At 41.4% G+C, this 19872-nt stretch overlaps 1 protein-coding gene and 1 long non-coding RNA gene across 2 annotated transcripts in view; one reads left to right on the top strand and one right to left on the bottom strand.

The window, feature by feature from the left end:
• plxna3 (plexin A3) overlaps positions 1–19872 on the bottom strand; it is a 122365-nt gene that overhangs the window by 65506 nt on the left and 36987 nt on the right.
• Positions 2942–19780, top strand: LOC119489834. Its single transcript, XR_005207263.1, has 3 exons — positions 2942–3294; positions 8311–8314; positions 19769–19780. It is a non-coding gene; the product is annotated as an uncharacterized LOC119489834 (long non-coding RNA).

Here is a 19872-nt window from a genome sequence, read left to right as displayed (position 1 = left end):
CACCTGGATCTATTTCTGCTCCACTGTTCTGCTGGAAAAACAGCTCAATATAACACTGAAATCACTTCTTTCAGTCGGTGATTGCTATATAGTATATATATATATATACATATATACTATATATGTATATATACAGTATATAAGGACTGTCAATCGATTCAAATAGTTAATCACGATTAATCGCAAATTAAAGGTATGGAATAGGGATGCTAATTTAGAATTTTTTTTTTTTTTTTTTAAAGTTATTTTTTGGGGGCATTTTCCATTTTTATGACAGGACAGTGGATAGAGTCTTGAAAGGGGGGAGAGAGAGAGTGGATGCGGAAAGGGCCACAGGCCGGATTCGAACCTGGGCCGCCGCGGTCAGGACCAAGCCTTAATACATGGACGCCCGCTCTACCAACTGAGCTAACCCAGGCGCCCAGAATTTTTTTTTAACCCCATAACTGACCCTCGTTAACCGATTATTAACCGTTAACCAACAAGATTGGCGCGTCGCGTGCAGCGGTGCGCCAGCTGCAAAACAGACAACTGAGTCCCCAGTTCACCCGTCCGGGGAGAGTTACTGTAGACGCCACGATGCTGCGTGTATTGTCGAGGACACATGCAACCACTTTACCGCACCATTTAGTTTAGCTGCGAGGCTGTCAGCTGTGCGTCTGCCCGGTGTAACATTAGCAAGTGTCCGACAAATCGTGTGTGTTCGTTTTGTGCTACATTAGCAGCTGTAGCGTTGCTGCTGGCTTCATGCTCTCCGTTATCACAATCATACGGCCTGTCAGCTTGTGTGTGTGTGTGTGTATGGAGGCTGCGGTGAGTGTGGGGTTGTCGGTGGCGTTAAAGCTGTGAACGTAGCTGTAGAAGTGTGTGTACAGTTTATTTGTTGGTGAAAAAATGCTACAACTCCTCAAGACGCGAGCCAACTTCCTGTATCTGTAACGCCACCTCAGACTCTCTTAAGGTGGGCTGTTAAGGTGGACCAGCTATTCTCCTTTAAGTAACGTGTCGCTCCTCTGAGTTTTGCTCAGCTTTTTTTGCTTTTTCTTAATATTTCTTTTAACCGTTTAACCGATAGCGTTAATCAGTTAAAATTCTTAATGTGGGTTAAACGGTTCATTATTAACATCCCTAGAATGGATTGACCGTAATGAATTAACGTAATGCTACAAGGTAAATTGCAGTTACTGTTGGAGATATTAAGTAGTGAGCACGCATATGGAGGGGTTTTTGCAAATGATAGTTTTACAAATGAAATGACATTATTCTGATTTAAACATTTTATCTAGAAATAATTCAGGTGAGAGTAAATAACAGGCTTTCACAAACCATGTGGGGATCATACACACACACACACACGCACACATAAAAGCCTTATAAACTGCCTAAACACACACTCAGGTCCCAGGTGTTTAGAGGTGCCTCCTAAACACCTGCATTTATTACTGTGGCAGCTAAACCAGAGAGAGAGAGAGAGAGAGAGAGAGAGAGAGAGAGAGAGAGAGAGAGAGAGAGAGAGAGAGAGAGAGAGAGAGAGTGTTACCAGTCACTGCATTAAATAATTACAGGAAACACACACACACACACGGGCAGGTCAAACAGTTAGGTAAACAGACTAAATCATTACCGAGCTCTCTGGCAGGTTCAAACCTGTTAGCACCACGACACACCAACGCTAACAACGCTAACAAACACACGAACGGTAATGAGACAAAAAGCTCCTCAGCACACACACACACACACACACACACACCAGTCAGACCCTTTAAACCCCCTCACACCACATCAGGAATGTGGACTTCATGGTGGTTTTGCCTCCTTTTTTGGCAAAATTTTGTAGATTAACTGAAACATAAAGTTTTCTTCAGTATCAAAGCAAAATACAGACAGTCAGAGTAGGAATATGTACCTGAACAACAACACGTCACAATTTGAGCGTTAAATTATTGTACATTTTCTGGATTATCACCAAAGAACCAAAGAATTTTGGACTGAAAGCGACTACCGGTCGCCAGTAAAACGTCCCTCTACAAAGTGCCGTACAAAAGTAAAACTACATTATTTCTATTCCACTGTCATATTTAATGTCTCTACTGAAATGTCCTGTGTTGAACAATAAAAATATTATAAATATGCATACTATTATAACTATTTACTTATTTATTTATTAAACATTTTGCCCGGCTGCTTCCCAGAGGAGCATAAATGGACATAAATGGAAGTTAGAAAAATCCATTGCTTCTCTTACTATGTTTAGTGTTATACACCGAGGCAAATTCCTGTAAACCTGATATTCTGTTAAAACTTCTTACATGCTGTGACAAAAAAAACAGTAAATCTTCCTGGAAAAATGAAAACATGTTTAAAAAATGTGTTTTCTCACCAGTCCTGCAAGACTTGAACTTAGCGTTCTTAAAACACAATTACCTATATGTAAACAGTCGGGAGACACATGGAGATTAATGGACTCCATATGGGTTCAGATATAAGGACATTTATTTATTCATACGGGTCCTGAACATATTTCCTGAACAGGTTTTTGACCAAATGCTGCTGTTAACGGAGACACAAACACCAGCTGCTGTTACAAACACCGCCTCACTGAATAACACAATACTACTGATTATTAGTTGTTCTTAGTGAGTTTAGTAACTAAACTGGTTAACAGTAATCTCTCTTTATCTCAGCATTACGGAGAGTTACAGCTGGATGAGCTGCTGATAGCATTAGAGAGAGATGAGCCTCTTTCACACAGAGTAACTGGTAAATTACTGGGATAACCTTCCAGGTTCACACATGTACAACATTCAGGAACATTTCCATCTTGAGCCTTTCCACACGTCATTGCAATGCTGGGATAGATGGGGCTAATGCAACACGCCAACCGCCATAAAAGTCAACAGAAGAAGAAGAAGATGGGTTAAGGCCTGGTGTGCGATTTTAAGGCGGAAGATGTCTCTTATTATTTTCAGGAACATGTTTTGTCTGGTGCCGATCTTCTTGTATTCATTGTTCACTGGCGTGAATGCTAAACCGTAAATAAATCACGGATTCAAACACGTCATCAGCGGAGTCTTGTGATTGGTTCGCTCAGTTTCCCGTCAGATGTACGTAACCTTTTACATGCTCGTCCCTGCAGTGTTACTGCTTTCATTCCATCCCGTTTGCACGCAAAGGCGTATAAATGCCACGATAATGTGCAAGGCGTTTAGCGTGCAATAAGTACGCCTTTCTTGGTTTCCGCGTGTCTTTTGTACGCCGTGTATCCTGCACTGACTGCAGTGTAAACACATCCACGTATATGTGGATAAGACTTTAGATGACTGGCTAACAGCGATAGTACCGTCTTCAGAGCCGACTAGTTTAATGATGTTACCCGTTAGCGTTAGCATTTAGCATCGCTTTTATATAAACTGTGTGAACTGTTTTAGATGTTTTTTATAAATGACATTTAACCAGAACTAAACTACAGGAGTGGAAAGATTCACATCTGCTGCTTTAATGATGAAGTTATATAACTAATTATATACAGTAAGTCGGCAGCAGCAGCAGCCAGAGACTGAAACCAATGACAGCAGAGTCTAACTTCATCACAGGAGCTGATCCCACATCTGCTTTCAACTAAAACATCTGGAAACACTCTATCACACACACTCACTCACACACACACTCACACTCACACACTGTACTGTAAATTGACGTTTTAACATGTCATTGACTCCTGCCCGCCAAACCAGCCCTCCTCAACACACACACACACTCACACACACACACACACACACACACACACACACACACACAAAATCATATTACACACACACACACACACACACACAGAATACATAAACAGGCAAACAGATGCATGTAAGCACAAAAACATAACCCGAGGCGAATCAATAAACTCACACACACACACACACACACACACTGTGCAGCCTCTCAGTCACCCGTAGAGTACAATGCCTTGACTTGCCAGACAGAACCATCAACCCATTTTAACTGTGAGCCCCTGGCGCTGTGACACACAGACACACACACACGCACACACACACAGACATTGATGGGATTTATGGGCAGCTGGTCGGCCCCTGACAGCAGCAGCTCGTCCAGGAGGAGACATAAATCTACACCCAGGCTTCAGACTCGGCCTGTTCTCCCTGATCCATTTAGAGCCTATTAGACGGAGGGAGGGTGGCGGTGGCGGTGGTGGCGGTCAAGGCGGGAAGGGGGGGTCACCAGACAATTGTTACGCCCTATTAGATTCTGTCCCAGACAATGACACGAGCTCTGTGACTACAACCCAGAACAAAACAACAACCAGAGATAGAGATGAAGCGTTTGAGGTAGGGCTGTCAAAGTTGACGCATCATTCGTTTTAACGCCACTAATTTTTTAATGCAACTTGTGATTTTTAGGTTGTAGCTGCTTTAAAGCTAGAGTGAAGATACTGGTATCATATGAAACTAAAAAACCTAATGAATCCATTGGTACCAACCATGTCATACTAGCTTGTCGTGAAGGAGGTTAAATAACGCTTCAAATGTGCGCTACATTTTGGGAATAACTGGTATGGCCATTTTCAAAGGGGTCCCTTGACCTCTGACCTCCAGATATGTGAATGTAAATGGGTTCTATGGGTACCCACGAGTCTCCCCTTTACAGACATGCCCACTTTATGATAATCACATGCAGTTTGGGGCAAGTCATAGTCAAGTCAGCACACTGACACACTGACAGCTGTTGTTGCCTGTTGGGCTGCAGTTTGCCATGTTCTGATTTGAGCATATTTTTGATGCTAAATGCAGTACCTGTGAGGGTTTCTGGACAATATCTGTCATTGTTTTGTGTTGTTAATTGATTTCCAATAATAAATGTTGATAAGAGTATTAAATACTTGACAAATCTCCCTTTAAGGTACATTTTGAACTGATAAAAAATGTGTGATTAGTCACGATTAAATATTTTAATTGACTGACAGCCCAGGAAAACACACTAAAGTATGTCGACAGGGTTTTTCTTTCACCTTTACTACTGCTGCTGTCTAAACAGAGTAAGATACAAGTTTTTTTGGAAACAAGACGGCAGCAAGCCAACACACATGAGGAGGGAGAAGAATCAATAAACATGCAAAAAAGTAATGGAAGTGAAATGTCCTCTCCTTCTCCAAACTATGTGTGTGTTTATTTTGCTTGCTGTTGTTTATTTGCAGGAGGAAAGAGGCACGAGTAGACCGGGCGCCGCTGCTGCACATGCTCAGTAACGCACAGGTTCACAGATCTGATCACGTCTGTGAAGCAAACGTCTGATTCTGGCCTGAGTGACTTTGCTTAACCTGAAAGTGACGCAGCGGTGATGTCACTGACACATACTGGATGTTTTTTGCAAGTAACTCGAACGCACACTTGTTGGATTAGGAAGGAGGGGTGGGATTTCTATGTTGTCACGGCAACCGGCAATCGTCTCTAATCTAATTTACAGCCAATCAAAACAAAAACACCAGCTGGTCCTTAACTCAGCGTGTGAGCTCACAAATGTGTGTGTGTACATTTCTGCGTTGGCATATACAGTACATATGTATGTGTGTGTGTGTGTGTGTGTGTGTGTGTGTGTGTGTGTGTGTGTGGTGAGCCCAGGTGTGACGCATCCTCCTCCAATCACACACCAATCAACCTCAGTTAATATCCAGCCACGAAATATCGGCTAATTTAGGTGTGTGTGTGTTTGTGTGTGTGTTTGTGTGCGTGTGTGTGTGTGTGTGTGTGTGTGTACACACCACTGCTACAGCAATATAAACTGTTTACTTTAGCAAATTCACACTTTAATTCCTCCTAACAACATTCAACCAATCAATGGCCTCGCTCCGCTGAGAGAGTGATGTGATTGGCTGGGAGCCTGCCGCGATAATTAACCACAGAGTTCGGTTCAATGTCTCACAAAGTCTCCACGGAGAAACACAACGAGGTCAGACGCCACTGGAGGGAACATCGACAGCCAATCGGCTTCTAGATTGATTTCCATTGGTTGAATTCTATGAAAATCAACCTGAAGAGAGTCAAACGTTTATGAGCAAATATGTCGTCAACTTCTTTTGTTTTGTGAAGCGTAAATAAATGCTTCAGGTGGCGGTTTATGGCAAGCCGTTTTGACATAGTCAAGCTTAACTATTAAATGTTAAAACTCGCCATAGGTTACGTCCGTGAGACGGAGAGAGAGCTGCAGAGATGAACATGAAGAGGAATCTGTTGGTGAGACGAGTAAAAAACGTGTCTGAAATGCTTTCGGTGTAGACGGGCTGTTAGTCTGACCAGGCTCTTATTTGTCCCAGCGTCCCTGAAAAGCACCGCGTTTTCAAGAGTCTCCGAAGCAGCTCCACACAACGAGAACATATTAAACAGACGAGGTCATAAAAATACTGTTTTCTTTGTTCATGAGAACTGAAGGTACAACATGTTCCTCCAGTTGTCTGTTTAAATAAAAGCATCTCCCATCATGTATTTATCAGGCTGAAGTGACCTGGACCTGCAGCACACGGGAGGAAAATGTTTTATTTAAAAAAAGAAAGAACAGGAAATTGAACGTCCAGACGCTGACTCATCCTGATCACTTCATTTCCATTATGAACTCAGAGAGACAAACCTGCAAAAACAACAGGCTAATAGTTGTTGAGATATTTCAGTCTGAACCGACTGACATTTACATCTACAGAGCTACCGGAGCTGCTGTCTGCTCACAAATATAATATCAACACTGAGAAACAGAACAGAATAGGTTGTTCTTATGTTCTGTAACCAGCGTTTGTTAATTAAGATGATCACACATTAACTCTGGTGAAATATTAGTAACTAACACTAGTTGAATTATTTCAAATCTGTTCAACCCGGTCGTCACTGACGTCCTGACATTGTTGAATCAGAAATGGAGGAATAAATCTTGTATCTGTCTGTGGTCTCCCAGAGCTACGATAGTTCATCATATCTGTACAGAGACCGGACCAAACTCTGTGTAAAAAGGTATGTGTATAAACCACAGACTGTCTGTGGTAGAAACAACAACATCGCTGCCGTATTTATGCCTAGATGACTTTATGTTGAGTGTTGATGGAGTAGCTGCATAGCCTGCCACTGATCGATCCAAACTCCATTCAGAAAACAAGCATTTTAAAAGTTGTTTGTTTGTCGTCTGTCAGACAGACCTGACAAAGCATGAATTCAGACTTTTTACAAATCAACATCATTATGTAGTTATTTCGGCATCCTTTTGATCCGTTTATTGCAATTAAATCACAGCTCAATCTGTTTATTTTGGGTTCACACCGCAGTAGCGACGTGTGGCTAGCTAGATACAGCAAAGAGTATAGATAGAAAGAGACAAAACTGTTTTTTTGTTTTCAGCCGCTGCCGCCATTTTGGACTGAAAATGCTTATTATTTTTATAATATTTTATTGTTCAACAGAGTTCAAAGTTTAGTTTTACTTTCGTAAGGCACTTTTGTAGGCGGACGTTTTACTGGCGTCCTGTAGTCGTTTTCAGTCGAAAATGGCAGAAGTGTATCTCTGCTGCTGGGCGCTGATGTTAAAATGGAACGAGCAATTGACTTTCACTTCTATCAATATAAGTTATTTGGATACAGTCAGTGCAATGGCACTGTATGTGAATACAGCTCACAGCCGGGTGATGTTATGAACCCAGACACGACGCAGTTGGTTTTCCGACATATCTGGGGACTTCCACGACATGTACAAAGCAGCAACAGTGGTTATTTCTTCCATGGTTGATGGAGGAAAGAAAAGTTGTTGGTATCTATGGAGACAAGCTCCTTCTCCTCTCCGGTGCGTCTAGAGCAGGGGTGCCCAATACGTCGATCGCGATCTACCGGTTGATCGCAAAGGTAGTGTGGGTCGATCGCATGGCATTAAAAAAAAAAAAAAAAATTTAATTTTTTTTTTTTTTTTAAAAATAGACGTCAGCCAACAAATTGCAACACTGTTTCACCTGAACTCATCTGGAGTGGAGGATGAGATTTTGACACTACAAGCTGACATTCAGCTTAAGTCCAGGGCTCATGGACAGTTCTGGAACTTACTCACAGAGGAAAAGTACCTCAACATGAGGAAATGTGCTACCTCCTTGAATGCATTATTCGGCTCCACTTATTTATGCGAGTCAGCCTTTTCCCACATGAAGATTATTAAGTCCAAATACCGTTCCACCTTGACTGATGATCATTTGGAAGTGTGCTTGAGGCTGGCTATCAGCAGCTACTGTCCGGACTATGCATCCCTGGCTGATTCCATTCAGTGCAAGTCATCAGAGTAAGGTAATGACAAAAAATGTACAGAGTTATATTGTACAATATGGGTTCATGCAGTTATGCAAGGTACACCAACATATATTGTACATATAAAGAATACTCAATATATTTATAAATAAATATATGTTTTGCATTTTTATAGTAGGTAGATCATTTTGACTTGGTCATTTTATAAGTAGCTCGCATGCTGAAAAAGTGTGTGCACCCCTGGTCTAGAGCAAATGAACACAAATGATACCGGCGGTCCAACTCACGCGAGTAAAGCGAGATGAAAATGTGCTTGGCTCTTGATGTGAACGCAGCATAATGTGCATGATTTTATGGATGAATAAAACGAAGCCTAAATCAAATAATTCTTCTAACTAACAGTCTGTTTTTTGCAGGTGGAAAGGTAAAAAGAGCGAAGGGTTAAATGTTCTCTCCGCAGGTGAGACGCAGGTGCAGCCGTCTCACGACGATATCAAAACAAAAGTTAATCAATAATCCCGTCTTCATTTGGGAAAGCAGCTAACTAAACGCTGCTCCACTTCACTGAGGTTTGGTTGGTCTCCAGATCTCAGCAGTAAAAGAGAGGAACAGGTGCAGGCGTCTCCTAATAATAATCATCTATATGAATCTAAATCAACAGATTCATTTCCCCTCTCTGGCTGTGAGGATCCGTCCCCCGCTCGCTGCCGGAGAAAGAAAAAAAGCCGAAAATGATGTTTGGAGGAAGAGAGAAGCAGGTGCAGGCGGCTCGGTTACAAACAGACATTACTGTTATTAGAATAAAAGCTTCAATTCCCCGTCGTCTCATTAGCCAATAATGGCTCCGTTCCCTCTGAATGCCACAGCTGATTGGCTGACTCATCTCCGCTAATTCACTTTGTGCTAATGGAAAAGAGGAGCAGGAGGAGGTGGAGGAGGAGGAGGAGGAAGCGTTCTTTTATATTAAAAAAAGAACGCAGGAAAAGAAAAGAAAAAGCTTTCAGTTTGTCGAAATCTGCAGAGAAAAACAATATTTTATAATTTGTTGCCGTCGGCGTCCTGCCAGCTGGAGCGAGCAGCACTAGCAGAGCCAGCAGCATCAGCAACAGTTGCTATAGTAACAGCACACATCAAAGTAGTGCTGTAGTATTTCAGCCTGATGACCAGGGGGGTACTCCAGATTCAGTATCAGGCCCACAGAGAAACCACATGACATGAGCACAACAAGAGCTGTGATTGGTCAGTTTGGGCTGTTAGTGGTTTCTGATGCTGGAGGAGGTTTTCACCAACACACATCCATAAGTACATTTACTATATATAAGATGTCTGGTGTTGTTGTGTTGATATCAACTGGAGAAACTACTAATTAAAACCTACACTGACGGTATCTACAGTCGGACCGGTCCGGTCCATCAGACTTGTTTGCCTCCGAGGATTTCAATTCCTTTCATCAATGCCGGCATGTTTTTCTGACAGTCGCATGTTGCAAAAACTCATGATGTCAAACTCTGCGTCTATGCTGCTGGAAACTTGGGGTGGGACAAAAGTAAATTCACCTACGTACCGCGATTTTTTTTATTTTAGTTTTTGCGATTTTTAAACAGATTTTTTTAATGCCAGAATTGATATATTTGCTTCATTTGAGTCTATGACAGTCGTGTGACTGTCCCCGTGGTCTCTCAATGAACAGTCGTAGAGATGTCTGTACAGGAGAACTTGCTCATCCATACTTCCCTCGAAGGCATCCATGTTGAAATGAAAAGCAGCAACTCTCCAACAGCAACGCTCCATTTTTTAGGATTTCAGCAGAGATAAAAACAGAGACCTTATCAGGGTTATCGTCTCAAACTTGACAAACGTCCCCCGAAACCACAGAAGAAGAAGAAGAAGAACAGCGGTTTCAACCACTAACTGATGTAAATCAGTGGAATCACTCACACCTACACAGGTTAGAGTTCACCAGACCTGCAGAGACCAGGTCAGACCTGAAACATGGAGGACCGTGACATCACAACCTCAACGAGGGACCCGGCTAACGCTGAGCTCTGATTGGACGGCTGACTCCAGAGTGTGTGTGTTTGATGGGAGGTGAGGTCAGTGCAGCATGTCTCCTCTCTCCCCTCAGGCCTGTTTGTTCTGGACGCAGATCAGAGAGCTTCTGACACACACAGACACACACAGACACACACACGCGCACACACACACACACACACACACACACACACACACAGACACACACACACACACACACCCATCCTCCGGGGACGTCCCCTCCAGCTTCCTGTCGCCCCGTTCTCTCCTTACATACTGATGACATCACCCTCTCTGACCCAATCAGCTGTCAGATCAGCTGATACAAGAACAACACCGATAGATAGGAAATACATTACTACTGTTGCCATGGCAACTACTACTGCAAGAACTGCCACTTTAACTACTGCTGCTAGTATTACTGCACCTTCTTCTACATGTACTGACGATACTTTATAAAACCTGATACTACTGATGCTACTAATACTACTGATACTACTGATACTACTGATACTACTGATACTACAACTGATGAGAAAAGCCTGTGTGGTGGCCAGTGCTGCATTTTAATACAAATTTGAGGTACTTTTACTTTCTTCTCATGCTCCTTTATGGCTCCGCTCCACCAAAACTCAGAGGAAATATCGTACTTTTAACTCCTTTCAACTAACTTGATATCTTTTCATCTTCTTCACTTGTTTGTTCTCATTTTTGTCGTCACGTTTCACTCATAAAAACCTAAAACATCTATTTTTCTTCCATCCATCCCTCTCTTTCTCTCTGCATCTAACTCTCATGACTCCTGGGAGCAGAGGTCAGAGGTCAGCTGGTTCGCAAACTTAAACATGCCTCATAAAGTAAACATGACGTCTGCAGTGTTTACATCATGATGTATGGATGCTCAGACTTTTCACATGTTAAATACATCAGTGTGACCGTCACAAGATTAATATTGTTGACTACACAGCGACGGTGATGGATGATCTCCGTGCAGGTTGATTCTCATAGAAGTGAACAGAAAAAGCAGAGGCAGTCTGGAGGCTGAGAGCCGGTATTTAAAAGCCAGACTGGTGTCATGTAGGCAGGTTTCACTGTGAAGCTTCCAGAGAGACTTCAGGCTGCCAGCTCAGTGTCGACAGTCAGAGCTGATGTGATTATGTTGTTAGAGGAGGCAGACTGGGCCCCAGTCCCAACAACACTCAGCCCGCTGCTGGGAAACACACTGGAGAACACGTACCACCTTAAACCAGTCCAAAATCTAAACAATATACCACCTTAAACCAGTCCAAAATCTAAACAATATACCACCTTAAACCAGTCCAAAATCTGAACAATATACCACCTTAAACCAGTCCAAAATCTAAACAATATACCACCTTAAACCAGTCCAAAATCTAAACAATATACCACCTTAAACCAGTCCAAAATCTGAACAATATACACCCTTAAACCAGTCCAAAATCTAAACAATATACCACCTTAAACCAGTCCAAAATCTAAACAATATACACCCTTAAACCAGTCCAAAATCTGAACAATATACACCCTTAAACCAGTCCAAAATCTAAACAATATACACCCTTAAACCAGTCAAAAATCTAAACAATATACACCTTTAAACCAGTACAAAATCTATACAAGAAACACCCTTAAACCAGTACAAAATGTCACACATATACACCCTTAAACCAGTCTAAAATCTGAGATGTATACACCCTCAAACCAGTCCAAAATCTGACACATATGCACCCTTTAACCACTCTAAAATCTGATACATACAGTATACCACATTAAACCAGTCCAAAATGTGATACATATACCCCCTTAAACACCTGTTAGACGCCCATGCAGAACTCCCTTTACGTTTCAATGCAAACAAAATGAGGGTGGAGCTGCAGTTAAAAAAAGGTTTAAACCTTTTAAAGTGTATTTTTTTTAGCTGGATTTAGCTCCATCTCAACCCACTGAGGTTTCTCTGTGTGTGGTCGCACAAACTAAACGTCCCTGTGTGGCTTTCTGTTCCACCAGAGCTGCTTCAGGTTTCACGTCCACATCCACTTCCTGTTTGGTCCTCAGACCACCACAGTTAGACTGGTTTTAATATAATGAGCGGTTTTCTTCATACTAACTGGACAGAACCGACAGAACCAACAGAACCAACGTTTCTCCTCTGGTCGGAGGAAATCAATATTTGTTCTGATGGTAAATACAAACCTTTAGAGAGCAGGTGAGGTCAACGCAGTAATATGAACCTTATCTTTGTTTCATACATATACTGTATATATACGTATATGCAGTCATGGGTACATTGTGTTTTCAGGATCTGTGGAGTTGTGACCACTGGAGGTAAATAAACTCTGCAGGAGTTTTACCCTGATTTAAATGCCAGAAAAATGCATCTGGAAAAATACAACAAACCCAAATACAACAAACGAGAAACTCTTTTCTTATTTTTCTGAGTCTGAATGATGAAGAACTGTAGCACAAGCAGGACTGTAGCCAGGATTTTACAACCAGCATCCTCAGACAGATCAAAAAGAAATACACCACTTGGATATTTCATATTTTTTTAGTCAGTTGCACACCATATTTTTTATTTTATTTACCAAAATGAAGATTTAAATGTTGTTTCAAAGCTTTCTTCACACTGCTGGGAACAAGGAACATGTTCCACTCACGTTTTAAAAATCATATTTTGGCTTGATGTTCTCACTGAAGTTAACACCATCATGATTAGCAAGCAGCAGGATGAAAACCTGGCAAGTATTTCTTCATAAGAGGAGTAAAAAGCAGAAAACCCAGAGATGAGTTCAAACTCGTAGACGCAGCAGAGAGAGAGAGAGAGAGAGAGAGAGAGAGAGAGAGAGAGAGAGAGAGAGAGGACAGGAGGGAGATGGACGGAGAGGAAAACAGTGTGACAGACGGAGATAAAGTCAACAGAGAGTTTGAGTTACGACTTGTTGTTGTTTCTGCTGTCAGAACACACAGCGAGCAGCAGCAGAGTCTCCATGTAGAATGAATCAGGACCGCTGCGTCCCTGTGGAGGGTCGGCGCGTCTCAACACTCAGATTTATGGCCTTTTTCCTGCCTCACCAGAAACGGGGGGGGGGGGCTGATAGTGTCAGGGTTTCAGGTTCAACTCCATGTTACCCAGAGCAAGGCACCATAACACCTTTTCAGACTCATGTTAAGGGAATAGTTAAACACTTTTGTTTCTGTCTGTCTGTTACGTACAGAGCTGGAGTCAGGACGTGGTTATAAAGCCTGGAGGGGGAAACAGCTAGCCGGACTCTGTCCTGAGTTTAACACATACCAGCACCTCTAGAGATAACGTTTAATTAACATGTGACATCTTGTTGGTTTAATCCCAACACACGGCACTAAAACATGATGTGGATCAGCATGGGTTTTGATATGAATGATTATAAAAATAATACTTGAAAAAGTATTTTTTATGAGGTCAGGATTTAAAAAAAAATGCAGATTTGTCCTAATTTTCTAGAATCAAGTATAATACGTTCAATAAACTGCCAATTTGTTTTCTTTGGCGGGACCTATGGCGATAAACCGGTAAATGCATTTGTGTTTTTGGGATCTCAGAGTGACTTGTTTTTGAAGTTCCGTCATCTGTAGTCATCTCTCTTTTGTTTGTTTGTTCTGCTATAATAACCGTGTCGTCTTCCTGTAGTAAACAGCGTCACTGCTTGTGATTTTTTTTCCCAGAATGTCGCCACCAACATCCAGTTCATAATACTGCCAATGTAAGGGCTTTCATCAGTGGGCTACAGGCTCAATCCCCATTGTGTTACCTCATTTAGCGATAGATAACAGACATTTATTCAAATGAAAATCTTCCAGATTATTTCTTTAATATTTTTTCTACGTCTAGTTACTACAATACAGCTCTTTCAAATCATTTAATTGATTCAGTGGAATTAGAAGACAGAATCAAGAGTATCAAATGCATACTAAAAATCATTAACACCGCATTCCATTAGATTGCACTGCACCTACTGTAGGTTCAGTTTTCAATCCATCCATCGGCTGACACTCGACGTGTATAAAAGGTGTTTCATTTTCCAGACTGGTTTTTAAGGTTTAAGTCCGTCGTGAAGACCTTACTTCAAAAGTTCTTGACACAATAGGTGTTGCATAAACAGGATATTAAGTCTTTTGCATACAGAGGTCTGCAGAGTGGACTCAGTCTCATGTCTCTCTCCTCGCCTTCTTCTTCTTTGCCGGCTTGGCTCTCCTCAGGTTTTTTGTTTTGAGTGGATGTACAGACAACTATCACTGATTACTGTGAGACTGAAGGAAACCGATGACTCTCTAAGTGGATTTAAGGACGTTTCATCTGGATGGACGAAGGAAAGGAGAGCACACGATGTTTGACACAAATCAGATTTCTCTAATTGCTCCCCTGATTGTGGAAACCTGGTTTCTCATATACCTACATGTTGTTTCAGAAATCAGATTACTGCAGGAAGCCAACAGTCCCCTGTTAGTTAATTACACTGAGAGTAAACTGTAAACTACAGTGGGAACATGTGAGACCACTTCACCTGACTGACATTATTAACACTGTTTCAGCAAAAACACGTCTCGAAGGCTGAAATCTGAGGGAAAAAAACCCGACTTGAAAACATGAAGGTATTTTTTGCAGCGGAGAGCAGTTTGTACTGTTAATCAAGTTTGAAGGTTGTGTCTGTCTGTCTGTCTACTATGATGAAGTGAAAGGTCATGTTTGTCTCCACAGATCAGTTTCAGTCCAGGAATCAGAAGATTAGATCAGAGATAAAGATAAATAAACACATAAAGAACTGAGGAGGATCTGACATTTACTGAAGGTTTCTCTTTCTACTGGCGCTCTGAAGGCACCGCGTTAAAAAACTGCTACTGTTCTCTTTCTTTATCTTTCCACTGAGTCTCTCTCTGCGTGTGTGCTGCATTTCTGTTGACAGAGCGTCTCTGCTTTTAGTCTCTCGCCAAATTACCAATTAACCCCCGTCTCCTTAATTAGATTCATTAGAGGCTGGAGCTCCGGTCCCAGTGAGAGCCAATCACAGCCGCCCAGCTACAAACACTGGAATGCTTTAACGTTTACTGACCTGGAACCAGTCGGTCAGATTAATAAACTGTGTGGTTAAATGTGAAAACACGAGTGAAGAACTGACATCAACAAACACAGTAAATTACTACAAAATAAAGCAGGAGAAAAAGCAACGCAACATCGACTTTGACGGACTATTACGTGTCAAGTCTTTCAAGTGCATGTTGATATTTATTATTATTATGAAACTAATGATTTTTCCCATTATCAATTAATATCTCGATCTACGTTAACTCATGTTTATTTAAATTTCTTTTAAGATATTTTTTTTATACTTTTTTTTTCGAGGTTGTTTACATATATGCAATTAACAGTTCGTAATTACAATAGTTTATAAACCAATTTTTAAGTAATTGAGCTTAGAAACAAACAAAATTAGTACACAAGAGAAAATAACATCACCATTCAAAATTGAAATAAAATAATAAAATAAAAAAATAGAATAGAATAAAACAAATTAATAATCATAATACAAAGAGAGGAAAAAAATAAATAATAATAATAATAAATGAAATAAATAAATAAGTTAATAAAAAATAGATATATAGATATATGTTAACTCATGTTTAAACTGTGTTTACTTTAAACAGTCAAACATCTCTAGTGTCCATATGAATTATGACTCTCGTTTGTCAGGAAGCAGCTTGATGTTGTTTCAGAAACAATCCTCATTCATTTCAGTGGATCTGTTAATGCAGAAGAGGCCAATACGGCTCAAATTCTGTCGCAACATGACGCCATCTGGCAAGACGCTGCGTCGGCCAATCAAATACATGCAAGCACACATTCCCGGTGGATGAATCTGTAGCGTGAATGCTGTATTTCTACCGTTTACATCCTGATTGTTACAGTTGTCTCTGTGATAACTTCCTGTAAACCTTCAAACTCACAGATGCGTTACTCAAACTGGACTTCATATCCCACAAGTGCCAAAACTCAGCATGCTATACTGATCATCAGCTCCAGGCCGATTTAATTTAATTTAATAGAGATCTTCATCAAATAACCATCACAAAGCAGAATATATGGACAAAACTCAAAAACTCAGTCACTATATAAGGCATGAGTCACATGAATCATCCAGAGGAAACAATTATCATAGTCACTACTAAAAAATGATGATTCTCAGGCAAGTTATTACCTCCGCCAGGGCCCAAGGCCCGAAAGGCCTAGGAAGGGGGGTGGACGACTGTAGATTCAGCGTTTTTTCACATTAAACTCGGTGAAATTCCAGTTGAGTTCAACCAAAGCACACTTGGTGATTGTTGGAAAGAGTAACGACGACGGTTTAGGTGAGTTTTATTTTGTTTCTGTCCAGTTTGAATGAAGTGTTTTATGATGCTCCGCTACGTACAGCTGATCTCAACATAAACAAACGGGGGCAAACGTACTTATTTCTATGATTTCTAAGTAAGGTGGTCAATACATTAAAATACAAATTTTGTATCTGTTCAAAATGTACCTTAAAGGGAGATTTATCAAGTATTTAAAACTCTTATCAGCATCAATAATTGGAAAATATCTTGAGGTCAGAGGTCAAGGAAACCCTTTGAAAATGGCCATGACAGTTTTTCCCTCACCAAAATTTAGCTTAAGTTTGGGGCTGTTATTTAGCCTCCTTCCCGACAAGCTAGTATGACATGGTTAGCCTGCTACAACCTCTGAAAGATCGATTGTGTTGAAGCATTAAAGAAATTAGTGGATTTAAAACATTTTGCGGTATTATCGCGTTAACTTCGACTGCCCTAATTTTGACAGAAATTAACTGAAACCAATCGCAGAACAGAAGAAAAAGAAGAAAATCCATCTATCAGCTGATAAATGATAATTTTCTCTTTAAAAAAAACAAAACATTATTATAAAAAGGCTTTTTTTTAACTCCATAAGGCAACAGCTTGGTGCACCTTTTCCACACCTTATATCGTCCTCTTTTGGCATATGTGTTGTACCTTATTGTTTTGATACCACTGGTTACGGGTTTTAGTTTTCTCATTATTTGGTCTTTATGTTTTGTTCTTCTGTATTTTAATGTATTGTATCTGTACAAGCACTTTGTGACTATGTTTTCAAAGGTGCTATACAAATAAAGATGATTATTTGTAATCTAAAAGCTGGAACATGTTGGTGCTGCTGTGCTTTCAGTCTTCACTAAATCTCCACCTGATGTGGATGTTGAGACGTTCAGAGCCCTCAGGCAGCTTGTAAACCTCTCGTCTATTTCTAAACGTCTGGTTGGCTGCCGAAGCGGCGGAGAGCGTTTGTTGGACTCAGAGAGCAGAGGAGGAAGAAGAGGAGGAGGATGATGAAGAGGAGGAGGAGGAGGCTCCGCTAAACATAGAGCAAGTGTTTCTCCGCCAACATCTACAATCGTCGATTTTCACCAATCTGTTGAGCACACAGACGACTCCTCCGGCTCTTCCTCCTCCCTCCGCCGCTCTCTCAGGTCAGCTTCCAGAGGAAGATCTCTCCCCGTGTGGAGGAATATTAAAGCGGCAGCTGTGTGGGAGGAGAGGTGAACGGGGTGAACGCCGAGAGGATCGTTCGCATCACCCAGCCTCCACTTTCATTTTTCAGCCAATTAAAATTCATCCTGGAAATGGAGATGATTGTGTGGTCAACTGTGGAAGAGAGGCATCTTTTCATTTTTAATGATGATGTAAATGAATGATTAGCATTTACTCATCCAAAAAGTAAAGTTTCAATCTGTCGAAGACGACCGGAGGATTAATTTAGGATCAATGATTTAGATCGCTGACTGTCGAGTTTCATTCAAATAATAATGAGGAAGGAAGGCAACTTTGTGCTTCTTATCGATGAGGAAATTATTATCATTTATATATTTAACATTAACATCTTTGCCTGATGGCTTGAGAGTTAAATGAAGATGTCATCTTGTCCTCCTGAGAACGTGAGTATCTACGGACATATTTGTTCAGATTTCTCGTCCTAAACTAAAGTATTAGTGTTTCGATTTGACGAACCAGCAAAGGCATCGATCACCTGGCTGTTCATTTCCTTAAAAAAACAGTGGGAAATGTGAGAAATAATCCATGCAGTTGATAAATCTGTCTTTATTTTGGATCGATAAAGGTTAGTTTCAAAGTTTCTAGAGAGTTTCCAGAGACCCCTGATTAGCATAAAGTAGCCTAGACCTCAACTTTATGCAAATGAGGAGCGGCCAACGTGACGGATGGTTTGTCTCTCAAATCGCGGCGCCACGCTACCAGAATGCATCGCACGGCTGCTTACATAGACAATGGATGGGAAGTGTAGAAAGGTCGGAGGCTGGGGTAACGTACCTTCAGTCCTGTGAGTCAGATGAGTCACTAATCAGTGAAGTTATCGTCAACCACATCCGTTTCCTAACACTAACTAAGTGGTTGCGTTGCCTAAACCAAACTTCCTGTGAAAACAGCGGTTTATTTTGAAAGGACACTATGCATGTAGCGAGCGTATACTGACACGCCGTCCCCGGGCCGTCCAAAAGTAACGCTAGAGGGCTACCCCGTGCGTCGGTCTCCGATGCCGAGGGGCGCTGACCAAGCGGCGGTAGTTGACGAGTTGGGAGTGAGAATGTGTTGAAATATGAGTCTATGATCAGGTTTTCTGATTAAAACTCACGACTGAACATGTTCCACCTCACATCTTTGAGTTTGTCGGTGCAGCTTCGTGCAGCTATGACTCATTAAAGTTTTTAAACCTCCAGAGAGGACGGAGTCTGTCCTGCAGTCTTTAACCGACTCTGAAGGAGACAAGAAGACAGAAACATTCTGCTGCTAAGAGGGACATTTCTCTGACAGCAGCAGCAGACAGGCGATGAACCGAAGCTGCCCGACACCACGCGGACAACGTCACAGCTTCAGAGCAGACTGAGAACACGTACAACTGATCCTGCATCAGTCCTGGATCCTCTACTCCTCTCTGGACATGAACACACTGTGTTTGCTGTGTTATGAAATCAAAACAAGGTTCAGCTTATTTTCAGCTCCAGATAACAATAAGAGTAATAATAAGAGCTGCAGGCAGCAGAGAGCTGGTGTTTCATAAGCAGCAGAAAATATGAAACATTTATCAGATACCTGCTGCTTATTATTATTAATATTATTATTACTGTCTGTACATGTGGTTCTTTACAGGAATCTGACTTCTCGCTCCTGCAGTGCTGGAAAGTAACAGTTACGCATGCACAATGACGCATACGCACGCTGTTTCATGTTTCAGTTTGTTTGGGACTGGAGAGAAAACAAAGGGCTCAAAAGCATGACGCTGCTACTAAACCTGAGGGGACGCACCCTATTTTTTCCTTGATAATGCAACACTGAACAAATCAGTGTTGAAATCAACAGGAGGAGAGTTAGTAACGTTATCTGTTAGAGGCATGTGGGCAGAACAGTCCTGCTTGGTTAAATAACGGAGCTACTAACGTTAACGGAGGTGCTATTGAGTTACATTATGG

Source organism: Sebastes umbrosus, chromosome 6 (genome assembly GCF_015220745.1).
Source record: "Sebastes umbrosus isolate fSebUmb1 chromosome 6, fSebUmb1.pri, whole genome shotgun sequence".
Taxonomy (NCBI): domain Eukaryota; kingdom Metazoa; phylum Chordata; class Actinopteri; order Perciformes; family Sebastidae; genus Sebastes; species Sebastes umbrosus.
Note: the sequence above shows the minus strand (reverse complement) of the source record. Positions and strands in the feature narration are given on the sequence as shown.